Genomic DNA, 17,935 nt, shown 5'->3' with positions numbered 1-17,935 from the left:
TTTCTGCATCATGAGAAGGGAGCTCCCACTGAGGGAGGCAGCCTCTTTAAGTCTGTGCTTCTAGTTCAAGACTGTTGATAGCCCATCGCCCCAGAACTCAGTGAACCTTGCAAGCACAGGGCATCTCCACCCCATGGTGCACCCAAGTGTTGAGAGGCTACTCATAAGTCCTTCTACGACACCACTATTTGATGCTTTCTGCAGAGCAGGGAGGGAAAAACACGGTGCATGTCTGCATGTACAAAGAGAACTTCACAGATAAAGGTAGGCAGCGGGAGTCGAGAAAGCCAGGAGCCAGGAGCCAGACACCAGGGTTCCTCTGTTTCCTCAGACACCAAAGCAAGGCAGGTATGTGATGTTGTCAGCCTCTCCCCAGCTTTAAGAGAGTGGGGCATACAAAGGACTCAGATCTTCCAGGCTGTGTGGCTTTGGGCTAGTTACTTAACTTCTCAGAGTATCCATGTCTCCTGTGAACCAGGAAAGCTAAATCCCCCCTCCGTGGTGGGTGAGGATGAAATGTGACCACACATCATGTTCTCAGCAACGCGCCTGGCTCTTCAGCAAGGCACACTAGCAGAAGCTGGAATTAGTCGCATTTTAAAAAGAGACTATTGAACTTGAGTCATAATAAGTTTATAATATTTACTAGATTTGAGAGAAGTGTCTGTCTTATCATAGATTCCCTCCTCTGTCTGACATTTGGAAATTGAAGTTAGAAAGGAAGGGACAGCTTACCTGAAGAAGCTTACACCCAAGGACAGGGGCTGAGACCTTCTGGTTGCATCGTCTGAAAGAAAAATGTGCTCCTCACTGAGGACCATGGAGGCTTTGGAATAACTGTAAAATGTGACTTCAGAGACCTTGGGTGGGGGCTCTAGGCTTGCGCAAACTAAGAAATCAGGCTGGTGTCCCTGGTCAGTGGGTGGGAAGGGCATCAGGAGTGGCCTAGGAGCTTCAAGGGCAAGGAGGGTAACCAGACCTGAGGGCTGATGGCCAGCCACCAGGGTAAAGCTCCCTACCTACCCTTTCTGCAAGAAGTGGGCTAGATGGAAAAGAAAAAAGTTCTGTAAGGGAAGTGGGAATGGAGTAAGAGAAGCTTGAATGAGGTGGACCAGGGAGGACACAGGAGTGCAGCACAGCTGGGTGTCGTCAAATGTGCCACTAAGCTTCTGCCCCAAATGGTAGCAGCTATGGATAATTCTACCTGCTTTACAGGGAGGCTGCACTGTGACTATCACGGAACTGCTGGCTCCTGCAGCAGAAGCAAAGGGAGTGATGACAACTAGGCCACAGAGGGACCTTTGGGGACAGGCTTCTTGCTGTTCTGTGCCCAGAGAGCAAACCAGAGACAGCAGCTTGCTGCTCTTAGTGGGGCCCTGCAGCACATCTTCCATCTGGTGTGGCTGGGTAAACTGGAGTTCCACTGTGCTAAGCGAAACCAGGGAAGCCTTCCACTAGCACAGTCGCCAGTAGTTCAGCATTTGATAAACATGTGAGGTGACAATGTAAAGTGCTTCATCTGTAACTGTCTGCAATTTCAATTCAATTTAACTCAATAAGCACATGTTTGACATCTAATATGCATCCATTTCTTTTTCTGAGCTTTGCTTCCCTCCATGCGGTTTTGCACCCTTTTGGATAGACTTTGGCTGAAAACATTTTACTCATAAATTTCAATAGATTGGTGATGCATCACAGCAGCCCAAATATTCTTCACATTAAACATTGAGAGGAGCACTCTCCACAGTTCTAGTACATTGTGTGGAACTAGTGTATTAGTTATCCGTTGCTGCATAACAAATCAGTCCATAGCTTAATGGTCTAAGCTACCACAGCACTTTACTACTGCTCAGTTTCTGGGGGCAGGAATTCAGCAGCAGCCTGGCTGAGCAGTTCTGGCTCAGGATCACTTATGAGGTTGAAGTCAGAGGTAGGCTGGGGCTGCAGGCAGGGGTTTGACTGCGGTGGGTGCCTCCACTTCCAAGGTGGCCCATGTACATGGATGGCAAATCGGTGCTGGTTATGACTAAGGAGCTGTTCAAATGTCCTTAGGATGCGGTGGCTGGCTTTCCTCCATGCAAGTGACACAAAGAGGAAGGCAAATGTGGTAATGCTTTCTATGACCTGGCCGCTGAAGTCACATGCCATCACCTCGGCCATTTTCTATTTTTCACAGACTGTGGAAAAGAACTATCCAAGGGTGTGTGTACCAGGAGGTGAGGGTCACCGAAGTCTTCCTGGAAGGAGGGCTACCACAGTTAGCAATTAATCTCCAGAACCTACTTCTGACCATCTTCAGAAACATGTGTTCACGAACACAGACATGTAAGTAAATCATCGTAGCTCTATATCGGGGAAAGTCTGATCTTTCCCACCTTGGTCGGGACATTTCACACGTTACATTGGCTGGTAACTCCTGGCCACCACTCAATTGCAGCCCAGTTCCAGCACAAGGTTTTCCTTCCTAATGCCTCTATTTTCTCACTAGTTCTGTTCTGCTTCTAGCTCCAGTTCCTCGCTGTTAGCAACAGCAGCAATGCGTGTTTAGGTCCTCAGCTCCTTTCGAATTAAAAACCTTTTGTCTTTCTTCCTTGTGTTTTTCTTCCTTCTTTATGTAAGTGGATTCCCCTTTGATCTATTGTTCTCTCTGTCCCAGAGCAATCTGATTCCACACAGAGGAGCCGGAGAGGCAGAGAGCCAGAGGATTTATCCTGTAATTACCAAATTCATGTTCATACGCAGTGTGTAGCGTGTGATTATAAAATGCTATCGTACATGCAGGAGCCAGGAATTAGTTCTGCACAGATCCAAGGTGTTATTTGAAGCTCAAGTTCTAATTGAGTTTCTCTACTTTCCTATCCTAGGATATCTTGCTATTACCTCATACTTAACAAGTTTAAGGAAAGCTACATTCATCTTCCTTCTAAAGCCAATGCCCCTTCCTGATTCACATTTTCTTGACCACGTTTCCATCTTTTCCCTCCCTCAGGTGCAAAGGCTAAAACCCCGAAGCATCAGGTTAGCTTCCTTGGTCCCCAATGCCCCTTCCTACACTCAGAGATGGATGTTGAACTGCTTCCCTCCTCCATGCCTCTTTCCCCTTCTTACAAACACCTCAGTCCAGGTTCCCCTCAGCTCCCACCCCATTATTTACTTCAGCATCTCATTGTCTGTCCACCTCTAATGCCTCCAATCCAATCGATTCTGCATGCTTTCACCAGATCAATTTTTCTTAAATGCCACTTTCATTTCACTCTTCTGGTCTAAAATCCTTTCAGCATTTCTCCACAGATGTAAGGATGAAATCTAAGCTCCTTGGTCTGGCATTTAGGATCTTCAGTGTTCATTTCATAGAGTATCCCCAACTATGTTTCACTCCCACCAATTCAAGCATCTTCATCTCAGGCTACTACTCACACCCTCTTCCATTCCCAATGTGGTCTTACCCCTGCCTGCCCAGATGCTGTCTATCTACCAGTGCTCCACAGCCTCCTAGAACACTTCTCTGGGCTCGAGCTTCTGAAAGCTTCCTCTCTTAAACCCTAGTTCAGATTATTGTCTACTTTGCTCCTTGGCCCCAGTGTGTAGCCTTGTGTTAAAACCAAGCTCTCCTTGCTCCTGGTGCAGAGTTTCCTGAACAACAGTCTTCTTCTAAATGAAACTGTGGATCTCACCCACACAGCTGGGTCGAATCCACTGTTCTACATAGGAGAAGAATTCAGCACATTTACTAATGAATTCTATGGGCCAAAAGCCCCATTAAAAGCCCCAGGAACAAAGTTTTTAATGGGTTTCTTTCTTCCTCTTCTGGTTCAGCAGTTGCTTTGGGTGGAAAGAGCTGGCTCTCCTGCCATGGTTTAATCCGAAGTCTTTGATTCTGGATCTGTGAGGGGCTTGCAGCATCCTGCCCCGTGGAGGAGGCATTCCATTCACTCCACTCTTGCTGGAGACCCCAGTTTTGTTTGTTTGCTTGCACTAGGTTTATTTTCTCTCAGTTTACCCGGCTCATTGTTGGACAGTTTAATGATTGTTTTGGTGCCATTGGCGAGTTTCCTATTTAGGGCTACCCACTGTGGGAAGCTGGAGTCATCTGTGCCTTTGCATTTTTGTTTTCCACAAGATGCTGCTAGGGTGATTATGCCAGAACTGTGCAAATGACTCAAACAAAGAAATGTGTTTCTCCTGTCGGGACGAGCGGGGTTATCTGCCTCCTTTACTACACGAAGGGGTAGAAGAAAAAGAAAGACAGGCATCCTGAGCTCTGCCATCCTCTGCAGATGGAAAGCCTAGCTTTGGTGCCTTCTCCCTGAGAGGGAATAGTGACCTTAAACCCACATCCTAATTAGCATTTATATTAAGTGAACTAGGGACTGGGTAGAAGGGTTGAAGACAGAAGCATGTTTGGCTCTTCAGGAGGAGTGAATAAAGGAGAGTAGTTATTTACACATTCTGCAAATAAGGATCTATTAAGTGTCAGACCAGGGCTTGGCATTGTTACTCATACAAAAAGCACCAGAGATAAATCCAGCTCAAATGCAAACCACCATCTGCTTTTCCAGTGCCCTGCCCCATCGAGACGTCTTCGATCTTCTCGGGATTAAGTCCAAGCCTGCTGATGGAAACCCACACTGAGTCACAGTCAGGAAACCACACAGCATGAAAGCAGACATGGGGGAAATTGAAATAAGAGAGGGAGAAGGCTTAGGTCATAGCTTCCATTACCGAGTGTGGGCAAGGTGCTTCCCTGCAGTGCATTCTCTCAGACGCAGTCCTGTCTGGGTTTAAATGACTTTAATAATAGGACTTTAACCACCCTTCTAAGCTTTATCATTAAGCCAGGCATAACAATGCAAACGGCACATCATACCAAGCAACTCAAGCCTGAGCTCTCAGTGTGGCTGAGAAAAACCTGTCAGAAAGATAATGCCTGCGTACCTCAGGGAAAGGAACCCTGGCAGTCATAGCTCTCACATCCAGAGCACAGAAGCAGAGGCCTGCAGGACCCAAGCTTTCACCCAGCTCAGCCTCTCGAGGTTCAGAGAAAGCTGCCTGGTGTTTCCCGTCCATACCCTGACCCAAGTACCCCCAGTTTTGGTACTTTTAACTATTGGGCATGTGCATAGGTTTATTTTCATAAATGAGCTCCCCTGGTTCTTAAGAAAATCTTCTATATTATTATTTTAACTAGTATTTGCATCTCCTATCAGTAGATAAACAAAGGAAAGCCAATAAGGTTCAGGATTCCAAGTCTGACATTTCATCATGACTTCATTGTCAACTCGTTGTGGGGCACTACTGAATCCAATGTCTCTGAAGATATTTTATTTTTAATAAATGAACCAACTGGATCAGAAAATATCAGAGAAAACTCTACAAGCAAGGTATATTTAAAGGAGGAGATAAATAGAGAGAGGGAAAAATGTGAAAGTGGGGGGTGTAAAAAAGGGAGAGAGAGAAAGATAGAAAGAGCAAGAAATAATTGATAGGCTGAAAAGAAAGGCAGGAATGGACATGCTCCCTGGACATGTCTCAAGGAGCAAGGCCTGGAATGAGGGTGTTCCCCCATTGTGGCTTCATGTACATCTGATTAAGGCACAGCCTCTGGGGCCAGGAGGCATGAGACTGTCAGGGTCTGTCACTGTAAGAAATGATGGGACATCCTCACATGGACAAAACTCCAAAAGAAGGAGCTTTCTTTCTTAATTGAGGTTTTTCTAATCTGCCAGTTGATATAAAGCATTTGGGAAACATTCAGACTAGTGAAAGGAAGAATGATTTTCTAAACACCTATGTTATCCTGAGCACTGAGTTCTTTCCTATTAAGTCATCTCATGCACTCATTCAATAATGAGTTTACCGACCAAACCATGTGTACAAGGTTTGGCAATACAGAAAACAAAATAGAATCATCACCTGCCTTCCTGGAGTCTGCAGTTCAGTTTACAGTCTAGCACGGAGAGTGATGGTAAATCCGTACCACAATGATCAATTTTATTCTCTTTTAACAAATGCTACATGAGAATTAGAGTCCTTGTTTTATAGACAAAAGCCTGAGTGTTGGAGGGCTCACACAGCTCAGCTCTGGCATTTTGCAACTAGTGTTCATTACAGGCAGACTCTGCTAACCCTGACCCCAAGCTCTTTCATACACACTCCCCTACACCAGCAGAGAGAAGCCATCACTGAGGGAAGGAAGAAATGGAAAAGTGACAAAGTTGCAATTATGAGTCATGTCATGATTGGGATTAATTGGCCCAGGTGAAGTTATTACTTGCTCATCCAAAATTTTAATTTGTACTTTGGCCACTGATGTGACCCAGGGATAACCTACTGAAGCAAGATTTATTATAAAAACAAACAAAGAAGGGCTATAACCACAAAACAGCAGAGAAGCATGGGGCCCCATTCCTCTTCTCTCTGAGGGAGTGAACAAAGAATGGTAAGGAGGCCAGCAGCTTCAGTCCTGAGCCACCCTCAAAGGCAATTTCACTCACAATTTCATAAAACCTCCAGCCATAAACGTGTCTTTTTTGCCAGCTCCTGGCTGGTTGCAAGTGATGCAGACATTTGTGTGAGATACACAAAGCCATTTTAGCTGCTCAGAAGCTATCAGCTCTTGCATGCTAGGTTTGAGCAAGACAGATCCTGCGGTACTCAGGGCATCAAAGGGGATTACCCAGAAACCGATAACAGATTTTAATTTAGATGATCATGATGGGGGCTCAGGAGGAGGAGGCTGAGAAATGGACAGATTTAACTCCAGGGTGGTAAAAGAAATGAGATGAAACTGATGATAAAGATACATTTAGAGGTCTATTTAGCCAGCTACCATGTGGTCTCTTAAACCACAGCCTCTTTTTTTGTGCAGGGGTAGGAAAACTCCCTAAAACATGCTGGCCCAGTGCCTAGGATCCCGGACGGCCGGGGAGAATTTAGTAGCTATTATTGCTCTTTGTTGCCCTATGAAAAGACAAAATGTACTTGCTAACAAACATACCCTAGTTTCAAGTGGAGTATGAGTGTGCCCATCCCCTTGACACAACACTTTTCACAGTCAGTTCCCGCATGTTAGTTTTGTTTTGTCTTAGCCGCTGAAATCCTCCATTGTAAAAGTTTTTCTACTATTTTCCAAATCCATTACTGTCATCACTGGCTAAAGTCCTCTCACTGGCCATCAGTCTCTTCTGTATCTATTTAATGAGGAATCACTCAGCATCTATCTACTTAAAGGCATCAATAATACATTTATTTATTCAATTATTCAACAAATATTCATTGACTGATCAGCTGTTATCATCCAGGAACTGTGGTAGATGCAGAAAATACAGTGGTCAGCCAGGTATGGTGACTCCTGCCTGTAATCCCAGCACTTTGGGAGGCCTAGACAGGAGGATCGCTTGAGGCCAAGAGTTCAGGATGAGTTTGTATAACACGCTGAGAGCCTAGCTCTGCAAAAACTTTAAAAAGTAGCCCAGCGTGGTAGTGTGTGCCTGTAGGTGGACAAATCACTTGAGCCAAGAAGGCTGAGGTGGGTGAATCACTGGAGCCAGGGAGGTTGAGGCTACAGTTAGCTGTGATGGCACCACTGCAGTACAGCCTGAGTGACAGAGCCAGACCTTGTCTCAAAACACAAACAAACAAACACAGCAATGAACTGGATGAACTTGGTCCCTTGCTGTCCTTGGGGAGAGTTTCTCTTGAAGCAGTGAGGCAGAGAAAGAAAAAAGAAAAGAATCGTGAAAGAATATTTACAATTTTAAATAAGTAACAAAAAAGAGAAAGCACAGAATTGAAACAATAATTAATAATTGAGTGGGGTAGGGAAGCTGCCTTAGGTGAGTTAGTCCTAGAAGAGGCTCTCAGGCAGCTAGGAATACGGCTCTCTATCAAGGAACCATTGAAGCTGACTTCGAATTGAAGAGGGCACCTTTATTTATTTTTTTTTCAAACTTTAAATGATACAAACACTCAACAAGCTAGGAATAGAAAGAAATGTCCTCATGCTGAAAAAGAGCACGTACAAACCACCCAGAGTTAACATCATACTTACTGGGGAGAGTCTAAAAGCATTCCCCCTAAGATTAGGAGCTGTACACGGATGTACACTCTTGGTGCTTGCCTTCAGCATTGCACTGGAGGTTCTAGTCAGGAAATTAGGCAAAAAAGATAAATAAAATACATCCAGATTGGAGAGGAAGAATTAAAGCTCTTACTGTCTGCAGATGACATAATCCCATACAGAGAAGATTCCAAGGAAACCACTAAGAAAGTATTAGAACTAAGAAATACATTCAGCAAATGTGCAGGGTACACAACAAATATACAAAAATAAATTATACTTTTCTACACTAACAATTAACAATCCAAAAGTGAAATTGAGAAAATCATTTCATTTACAACATCAAAAGAATAAAGTATTCAGGGATAGTTTCAACAGAAGAATTGCAAAACTTGCACTCTGAAAACTATAAAACATTGCTGAAAGAAAATTTAAAAGAAATTTTCTTTCCCAAATAAATGAAAAGTCATTCTATGAACATAGATTGGAAGACTTAATACTTTTAAAATGTTAAACTTCTAAATATATTGATTGGTTCACCATGATCCTTATCTAAATCTCAATTTGCCTTTTTTGTAGAATTTGACAAGCTGATCCTAAAATTAATAAGGAAATCAAGAAACCCACAATAATCACAATAGTTTCAAAAAATAAGAACAAAGTTGGAGGCTTTACATTTTCTGATTTCAAAATGTACTAGTAGGCCACAGTAATCAAAACAGTGTGAATTTTGACATAAGGGCAGAAATATAGACCAATGAAATTGAATAGAGTTCAGAAAGCAACTGTCACATATATAATAGATGGTCAATTGATTGTTGACAAGTGTGCCAAGAAGATTCAATGGGGAAAAGAACGATTTGTTCAAAATTGATGCTAGGACAACTGGATATCCACACATGAAGGAGGGAAGTTGGATTCCTACCCCACATCCCACCAAGAAAAAGAAGAAAGGAAGGAAGGAAAGAAAGAAAGAAAGAAAGAAAGAAAGAAAGAAAGAAAGAAAGAAGGAAAGAAAGAGAGAAAGAAACCCTTAAATTTGATCATGGACTTTAATATAACAGCTAAAATGAAAAACAAAAAAAATTCTTAGAAGAATATATATGGGTAAATCTTTGCAACCTTGGGCCATAAAATAATTTCGTGGTCAGGGATGGTGGCTCATACCTGTAATCCCAGCACTTTGGGAGGCTGAGGCGGGCAGATCACGAGGTCAGGAGTTTGAGACCAGCCTGGCCAACATGGTGAAACCCCATCTCTACTAAAAATACAAATAAATTAGCCAGGCATGGTGGTGTGCACCTGTAATCCCAGTTACTTGGGAAGCTGAGGCAGGAAAACCACTTGAACCTTGGAGGTGGGGGTTGCAGTGGGCTGAGACCATGCCACAGCACTCCAGCCTGGGCAACAGAGTGAGACTCTGTCTCAAAAAAAAAAATAAAAAAAGTTTCTTAGATATGACAACACAAGCACTAGTGACAAAAAAAAAAAAAAAATCCAGATTAATTGACCTTCATCCAAGTTAAAACTTTTGTGATTCAAAGACGCTGTCAAGAAAGTGAAAGGAGAAGCTACAAAGTGGAAGAAAATATTTGCAAACAATATAGTGAATAAAGGACTGATCCCACATATACGAAGAACTCTTAAAACTCAATAATAATAAAAAAATTACTCGATTTAAAAAATAGTCCTACCTCCAAAGATATACAAATATATACAAATGGCCAATAGCCACATGAAAATATGCATCGTTAGTCATTAGGGAAATGCAAATCAAAACCACAATGAGATAACGCTTCACACCCGCAAGGAAGGCTATAGCAAAAAAGAGAGATCACAACAAGGATTGCGGAGAATTCAAAGAATTGGAACCCTCACACACTGCTGATGTGACTTTCAAATGGTGTGGCCACATTTTGAAAAACATTTTGGCATTTCCTATAAATTTTAAACACAGAATTATCCTATGACCCACTCCTAGTCATATACTGAAGAGATATGAAAATATAGGTCTACACTAAAACTTGTACATGCAAATTCATAGCAGCACTGTTTACAATAGGTAAAAAGTAAAAACAATCCACATCACCTGATGAATGGATAAACAAAATGTGGTACATCTACAAAGTAGGATATTATTTGACCATACAAAGAAATGGGGTATGAAACCTGCATGTTACAACACACATAAACTTTGAAAAACGATGTTAAGTGAAAGAAGTAAGTCACATAAGACCACACAGGTATGAGTCCATTGATATTCAAAGTCCAAAATAGGCAAATCCATGGGGACATAAGTAGATTAGCGGTTGCCCAGGGCTGAGTATTTTGACAATGTCAAAAGTGACTGCTAACGGTTACAGAAATTCTTCATAGGGTCTTAAAAATGTTTTAGAATTAACTGTAATTATAGTTACGCAACTCTGTCAATATACCACACACCATTTAAGCTTGTGAATTGTAAGTTATGTAAATTATATCTCAATAAAGATTTTTTTTAAATGAGGAAGAAATAGCCAAGCAATAAGCTGGGATAGCAGTAACTCAAGCCACACTAATCAAACCATGGTCCATGGACTAATAGGGTTAGCATCACTTGAGAGCTTATTAGGAATGCAGATTGTGGCCCCTACCCTAAATCCATGGAATCGTATTCTTCACATTAATAAGATCCCCAGTTATTTATATGCATATTATAATTGAGAAGCACTGGCCTAAGCAGAAAGAGGATAAAGTCAAGACTCTGAAGAGTTATGTTGGAGAAATAGAAGCCACCTGGTTTAGCATGAAGAAAATGATAAATGGCATGGAGTAAGTGGGGAGGGGCAAGCATGGGACATAGTTGCAGGGCTTACAGTCTAGGGAATGAAATTTGGATTTCACTGCAAGGAAGGAAGATCAAAAGGATTGAGCAAAGTGGTGGCATTATCGCAGTTGCTGCTGTATGGAATATTCGTTGGGCCAGGTCACGAGTAGAAGTTGAGAGACTAGTTAGTTGTTGTGCAGAAAGACATTTGTGCCTTGAACTAAAATGGCAGTAGTGGAGATGAAGAGGAAAGTTAGATTACAGGACGTATTTTGCAGGTAGAATTGACAGGACTTGCTGACAATTAAATACAGGTGGTAAGTGAAAGAAAAGCTTCAGGGGTGACTCCTGGGCATTTAGCATGAACTCCTGAGTCAAGGGTGGTTCCATTTACTGACACAGGAACAACTGATGGGAACAGGTATATAGCAACACGTAAAAGGAAAGCTCAATGTGGAGAATGTTAAGTTTGAGGTTTCTGAAAGATGTCCAAGTAGAGATGTCAACTAGACAGATGGATGTGTGAGTCTAGAACTCAGAGATGTTTGGGCTGAAGATATAAATTTGAGAGTCATTAACATAAAGATGCCATTTAAATGAGATCACCTAGGGGGAGTGTAGAGAATCCGAAGCTATTTTAAAATGCCAAAGAGGGATGTTAGTTTCACTATCTGATTGTCGATCCAGGAAAACACTGGGAACTCTATGGGGAGTGAATATTAAGTAGAACCAGTCTTTTGGGAACTTGGAATCGAAAAGAGGCATTGATAGAGACTGAATTTTTGAGAAGGATATTTTCAACATATTTAATAAGTGGTAAGACAATGGTATTAACCACCCAGACCAGGCTCTGAGCACCGCACTGCATGGTGATGAAAAGCCCCGTCCTTACTCTCACAGTTTAGGAGAGGAGGTAAATCAAGAAAATGTTGGAGATAGGTGGGTTTAAGGTAACAGAATAGCAAAGGACATTCAGGGAATTTTGGCAGGATCTACTCATCAACCCAAATGAACTATTTCAGTATTTCAGCAACTGAGACATCATCCTGGTACAGTCTGCCTGAGTAGCAATCTGCCATCCACACGGGGACCCAAAAGATAGAAGATACAGTTTTAATTAATAAACTGGCCTAAAAAGTGAACTAGAGAGATATTAACTTCTTTTTAAACCTAATTCATTGTTTTTACTAGTAAAAAATCTGTTTGTGCCCCAATGTAACTCTTATTTCCCATTTTGAACCCTACAGCAAGCTGTTTAAATGCCTGCTGCTTCATTAGAGGTAACAAGGAGTGTGTCTTGCTCATGTTCCATATTCAGACAGTGCTTAGACCAGTATTCTACAGTGAATGCAACACATGTGCAGTTTTCAGTTAAACGTTTGCCGAATAAATGGATAAATATGTGATGACTAAATAAATAGGAGTAAAAATGAGGCCAGAAAAGCCATTCTCTCATCCCAATGAGTCAGACACAGGCCACAATTCAATTTCAGAAACTTATAGCCAGAAGAGACCTTACGTATCACTAAATGCGCTGGTTTGCGTACTGTGCTCTGGGAATCCCTGTGGAATCAGAACTGCAGGCTTGCTGGGGCTGCCTTTAAAAAGGAGAGGGAAGGGGGTTTGAGGTGGGAAGCAGTTTGGTCCCCTAATCCCTCTTCAACTAGAGAAACAATTTTATCTGCTTCCAAATGAGAATTCATTAAAACAAATGATTTAATTATTAAAAAGGGTCTTAAATAAAAATGTTTAAAGCTATGATGTGATGTAAATTGCTCTATTTCTGTCATTAAAACGCAAAGAGGTTTTGTTCATTATTAAAATGCAGAGACCCAGAGCGGTCAGGCGACTCTGCCAAACTTACACAGTTAGTAGAAAAGAGACTGGGACCTTGATGATGCTGTGGTCCTTCATGCTGCTTCTGCCTCAATTCCTACACCAACTGCTGGGGTGAGCTCGCTGCCACGACTGTCCATCTGTACGCTCACTGGAAGACCACAGAACCACAGAGCTGTCCCAGCTGATTCAGAGCTTGAGGTTGAAAGAGCATAGCCCGCCTCTCTCAGATACCATCCTGTCCTCTGGCCCTTATCCTGACTTACATGAGAATTTAAATACTGAGCAAGGCATGGAGAGGTGCCCCATCCCAAGCTCCAAACCTGAATCTATTCAGAATCCAGCTCCGAGCTGTACTGGGCATATGATCTTCAAGCTGAGGAGATGCATTCTGCCAAGAAGCAGATGGGCAAATCAGATGATCCCTGATCCTGACTCAATTCGTGATTCAGAAATATGAACCGTTTCTCATTAGACCTCAAGAGTAACTCCTGGTTTCACATGGAAAAAAAAGTGAATGTTTACGGAGAAGAGTAGTGACACTGAGGGCTTGGCAGGGGTTATGGGCCTCTGACAGGGAGGCTTTGTTTCTTGTTGTGGCTGGACAGACAAACCTATCTCCCATTCTGCCTTCCTGCTACCCATAAGTACCTCCTGGCCAATGGTCAGGTTCCTTTCTTGGCAGTGGACCTACTAAACTGAAGCAGGGTGTTTACATTTCCCATTATATGTTTTAAAATTTCTTTGGCAGAAGAACTGTAAATGCAAAGCAATAGCCTGGCAGGGAGGTAGGGGGCCATAATTAAAATCCCTTTTTGTTTTTTAAATGGCTTATTAAAATGCTTGTGAAACCTGCTGCACAAAGCAGCAGCCAAAAGCCCGTTGCTGCTAAATGGAATGAAATGGATTTTTCAAATGTCACACTAGTATCCACTTAATAATACATTTTCCTATAGACAGGACAATAATATATATTTTAATCACTTTTCTACAGGCAAATAGACTGCACAGGAGCTGCCCTTCACTGGCACTTGGAAATTATGAATTTTTCAATAACCTTTTCTATTATTCATCCTGTGTTATTCCGTAACATTTCTGCATGAGGAATGTGCTTCCCAGACACTTTATGAATCTCTTCTATTATTTATTAAACAGCAAGGTGTCTCCCTACAACCCTCACCCCAATCCCCCAGAGAGGGCTGCTGGGAGGAGGGTCCAAACATGCACAGCTACATCCTGGTCATTAATAATTTCATATCTGTAACAGAAGCCGATTGAGCAAGTTCGTCCATGAGGCTCAACTTTGGCCGCCGGAGGTGAGCTACCTCAGAGAGGTAATGTGTACTTTTTGGGAGAAGGCAAGGAAAACAATCAGCCTAAGGCAGTCTCTGTTTATAGCAATTGGGCATATTTTCTACTCCTAAACTATCCTTACTCCGGAAGGGAGTCACCTGCAGGGTCTAACTCTGACTAGGGAGGCAGAATTCCTGGCTTGCATTTTCTGCTACAGATCAAGGTCTGACTGGGAGAGACCCCCAACCTTTCTTCATGGGTCAGCTGCAGACTTGACTTCTCTGGGAAGTCTTTCCTGACATACCCCAGACACATGAACTTTTTCTGTGCTTCTGGGGTGCCCTGTCCCTTTCCTATCACGGCATTTGTCACATGACAATATTTAATTGTTACGAGCCATATGAGGGAGGGATGGGTTCTCTTCTGCTCACCATTATGACATCGATGACTGGAAATATATTAAGCAGAGGTGTTCAATAATTATTTAGAATTAATGAATGGATACATAAATAATATGGTCAACAAAATTTTTCTCTCTAAAGCAGCTGTTAACAGGGTCTAAAAGATGCTGAAGATCATGCAGCAGAGTCATTTACTGCTCATCAAATATCCATGCACTCTGACACTTTCTCCCTTCTGTCCCCTTGAAGTGAGTCAGGGCCACATGACTAGTTCTGCTCAAGAGACTGGGTAGACAGGACATGGTGTGCTCAGGGGCCGATGCATCAAGAATGAGAAGAGAGGCCAGGCATGGTGGCTCACACCTGTAATCTTAGCACTTTGGGAGGCTGAGGTGGGTGGATCCTCTGAGGTCAGGAGTTTAAGACCAGCCTGACCGACATGGTGAAAGCCCATCTCTACTAAAAATACCAAAATCAGCCAGGCATATGGCAGGCACCTGTAATCCCAGCTACTCAGGAGGCTGAGTCAATAGAATCACTTGAACCCGGGAGGCAGAAGTTGAAGTGAGTCGAGATTGCACCATTATACTCTTCCTGGGTGGCAAGAGCAAGACTCTGTGAAAGAAGAAAGAGAGAGAGAGAGAGAGAGAAAAGAAAAAGAAAGAGAGAAAGAAAGAAAGAAAAAAGAAAGGAAGGAAGGAAGGAAAGAAAGAAAGAGAGAAAGAAAGGAGAGGGAAGGAGGGAGGGAGGCAGGGAGGGAGGGAGGGAGGAAGGAAGGAAGGAAGGAAGGAAGGAAGGAAGGAAGGAAGGAAGGAAGGAAGGAAAGAAAAAACAGGAGAGCAGAAGTTCTTTTTGCTGCTGCTACGGTGCTGGTGGAAGCCAGGTGTTCATATAGTGCAGCATTTAAGGTGGTAGGTTCCCATCAGCCTGGGATCCCAGTGACTAGTAGTGGGGGGAGCTCCCCGCCCTGAATGCACTCTTGTGACACACACAGTGGCCTGTGCTCCCTCTGTGCAGTGTGGGAGCAATAGATCTTTGTTTCGGTAAAGCCACACAGAATCCTCCCTGACAGAATCTACATAACCGGGTATGGTAGAAGGACAAGCGTGTGCTGAAAGGGATTTGTTGTTGTTAGCTTGTTTGTTTTGTTTATCATTTCCAAACATTTCCACTTGGGAACATGAAAATTTACCAGAACATTACCATCTGGCACCACAACTAGAAAATAAAACAGTTCTAGAAAAGTTTCCAAAATTCTGAAAATGTGACCGAGTCTTAATACTCCCTTGGGGCATCTCTTACAAGAGTGATTGTCAGGGGAATTCTACCGCCTCTGAAAACTGTGAGTTATGTCCCCATACACCCGTGTCTGCTCCCTTGTACCCTCCCCTTTGAGCCTGGAGAGGGCAGGGTCTGAGCTTGGCCCCCAGGGGACCCCTTGCCCTGCCCCTCCATGGAGCCTGGAGGAGCAGAGCCAACTGGACCCCAGCTGAAGGGCTGGAGGCCTGTGGATCCCTTCCCTGGGGCCTGGGCCACTGAGGCTGGCCATGTTTCCAGTTTTGTCCCTGGTCTCTCTTTGGGATTTTCTGATGGGCTGTGGACTCCTGATAGGCTTTTTTTCACCTTGGGCAAATGAACTCTGTTGTATTCTTCTGGGTGAACTTTCCCTAAAGTTAACAAGGCTTAACAAAGATAACTTAATAAAGACAACAAGGGGCTGCTTGGTGCTGGGAGATGTGCACTCCCCTGATCCACAGACCAGCGGGAGGAACCGACAGATTTTAACGGAATGTTTTCCCCATTTGCTTTTGCCTCCCCCTCACTCTGGGGCCACTTGAAAGGGGGAGATTATGGTGGAGACACTGAACACAAAGCTCAGGAACGGGACTATTGCACTCAAAGGCCCCTCCTGCCCAGGGATAAGGGTGGAGGGCAGTGCACTGCAGTGGAAACAGGAAAATAAACTTGTGTGCTTTAGACCTTGATAGGTCCAGGTGGGATAAAAGAGGAGCTCGGCCCAGAATGAGGGAGCTGAAGTGGACAGGGGCACCGAGAAGCTGGAGTTGTGTTTCCCAGCTGGAATTTGCTGAGCACAGCCTCTGCACGTGCTTCCCCCTCAAGATGGAGCGGAAAGCGGTGCTAGTGGAGGCAGGGTGAGGAGGAAAGGGGAGGAGAGACTGAGAGAGACAGAGAGACAGAAGCAGAGACAAAGAGGTGGAGAGAGGAAGACAGAGCAAGTGCAATAGACAGCTTGAACCTCCCACGTGGCATAAAAGTTTCCAAGGGCCCAACCTGAGTGTCATAGTTAATACTGAGTGTCACCCTGATTGGGTTGAAGGATACAAAATACTGATCCTGGGTGTGTGTGTGAGGGTGTTGTTAAAGGAGATTAACACTCGAGTCAGTGGACTGGGAAAAGCAGACCCACCCTTAATCTGGATGGACACAATCTAATCAGCAAGCAGGTAGACAAACGGGAAAAGAGAGACTGGCCTAGCCTTCCCATTTACATCTTTCTCCTGTGCTGGATGCTTTCTGCCCTCAAACAGTGGAGTCCAAGTTCCTCAGTTTTGGAATTCGGACTGGCTGGCTCTCCTTTCTCCTCAGCCTGCAGAAGGTCCACTGTGGTACCTTGTGATCCTGTGAGTTAATACTTAATGAACTCATTTAATAAGTATTAACTCACACTATCACAAGGTTCCACAATGGGCCATCTCACACACACACACACACACACACACACACACACACACACACACATATGTCATCTCACATATACATATGTAAACTCATATATATGTAAACTCATATATAGGTAAACTCACATATATGTAAACTCATGTATATATTCCATTAGTTTTGTCCCTGTAGAGAACCCTGAGTAACACACTGAATATCACATTAACTGGGAGAATCAGTCCGAGTTCCAGCCCCAGGGATGTCTGATGGAGTATGGGCTGCACCACAGGGACACAGGTTGAAGACCTCTGAGGGCATGAGGAAAGGGCTGGGGCCTGCATGGTGTCCTTAGACATACTATCTGTTCCCGCGGATTTACCAGAACCTTAAATGAATGCTGACCCTGTTGCCTGGCTAGCTCAGTGGAAAGGAAGGCTAGAGGGGATGGCAGGAGGAAGTCGGCAGAGGAGGAAAACCCAGAGGGAGTATGTCAGCAGTCTGCAGACTGCAGGCCTTGGGCCAGATTCCACCGGCCACCTGCTTTTGTAAATGACATTTGACTGGCACAGCCACTGCCATTTGTTTACCTACGATGCCATGATGCTAGAGTCCAGTATTTGCAGTGGAGACCTTATGGCCCCCAAAGCCTAAAATATTCACTATCTCCCTCTTTACTAAATGTGTTTGCTGATCCCTGGACTCTCACTTAAATAATAATCTTGAATTTGACAACAAAAAGAAGACAGACATTAGATCGAACTGAAGATACTAGAAGGCACCTCGATTGAGGTTTTTTATCATCAAGGGGAAGGAAAAGTCAGGTAAGCAACACCTCGGAGTTCAACAGAAAGTGTTCCAGTT

General features: G+C 43.6%; 1 protein-coding gene across 17 annotated transcripts in view; it reads right to left on the bottom strand.

Moving 5' to 3' along the window:
- Window positions 1-17,935, bottom strand: part of NTM (neurotrimin) — a 974,035-nt gene that overhangs the window by 741,938 nt on the left and 214,162 nt on the right. For 3 of the 17 annotated variants that reach the window (XM_035264006.3, XM_078339852.1, XM_054241747.2), the window contains exon 1: window positions 12,730-13,059. The exons of the other annotated variants lie outside the window; for them this stretch is intronic. The gene's annotated coding sequence lies outside the window, so the exon portion shown is untranslated. Of the gene's footprint in view, window positions 1-12,729; window positions 13,060-17,935 lie in introns of those variants that run through there. 17 annotated transcript variants of the gene reach the window in all.

Source organism: Callithrix jacchus, chromosome 10 (assembly GCF_049354715.1).
Source record: "Callithrix jacchus isolate 240 chromosome 10, calJac240_pri, whole genome shotgun sequence".
Taxonomy (NCBI): Eukaryota; Metazoa; Chordata; class Mammalia; order Primates; family Cebidae; genus Callithrix; species Callithrix jacchus.
Note: the sequence above shows the minus strand (reverse complement) of the source record. Positions and strands in the feature narration are given on the sequence as shown.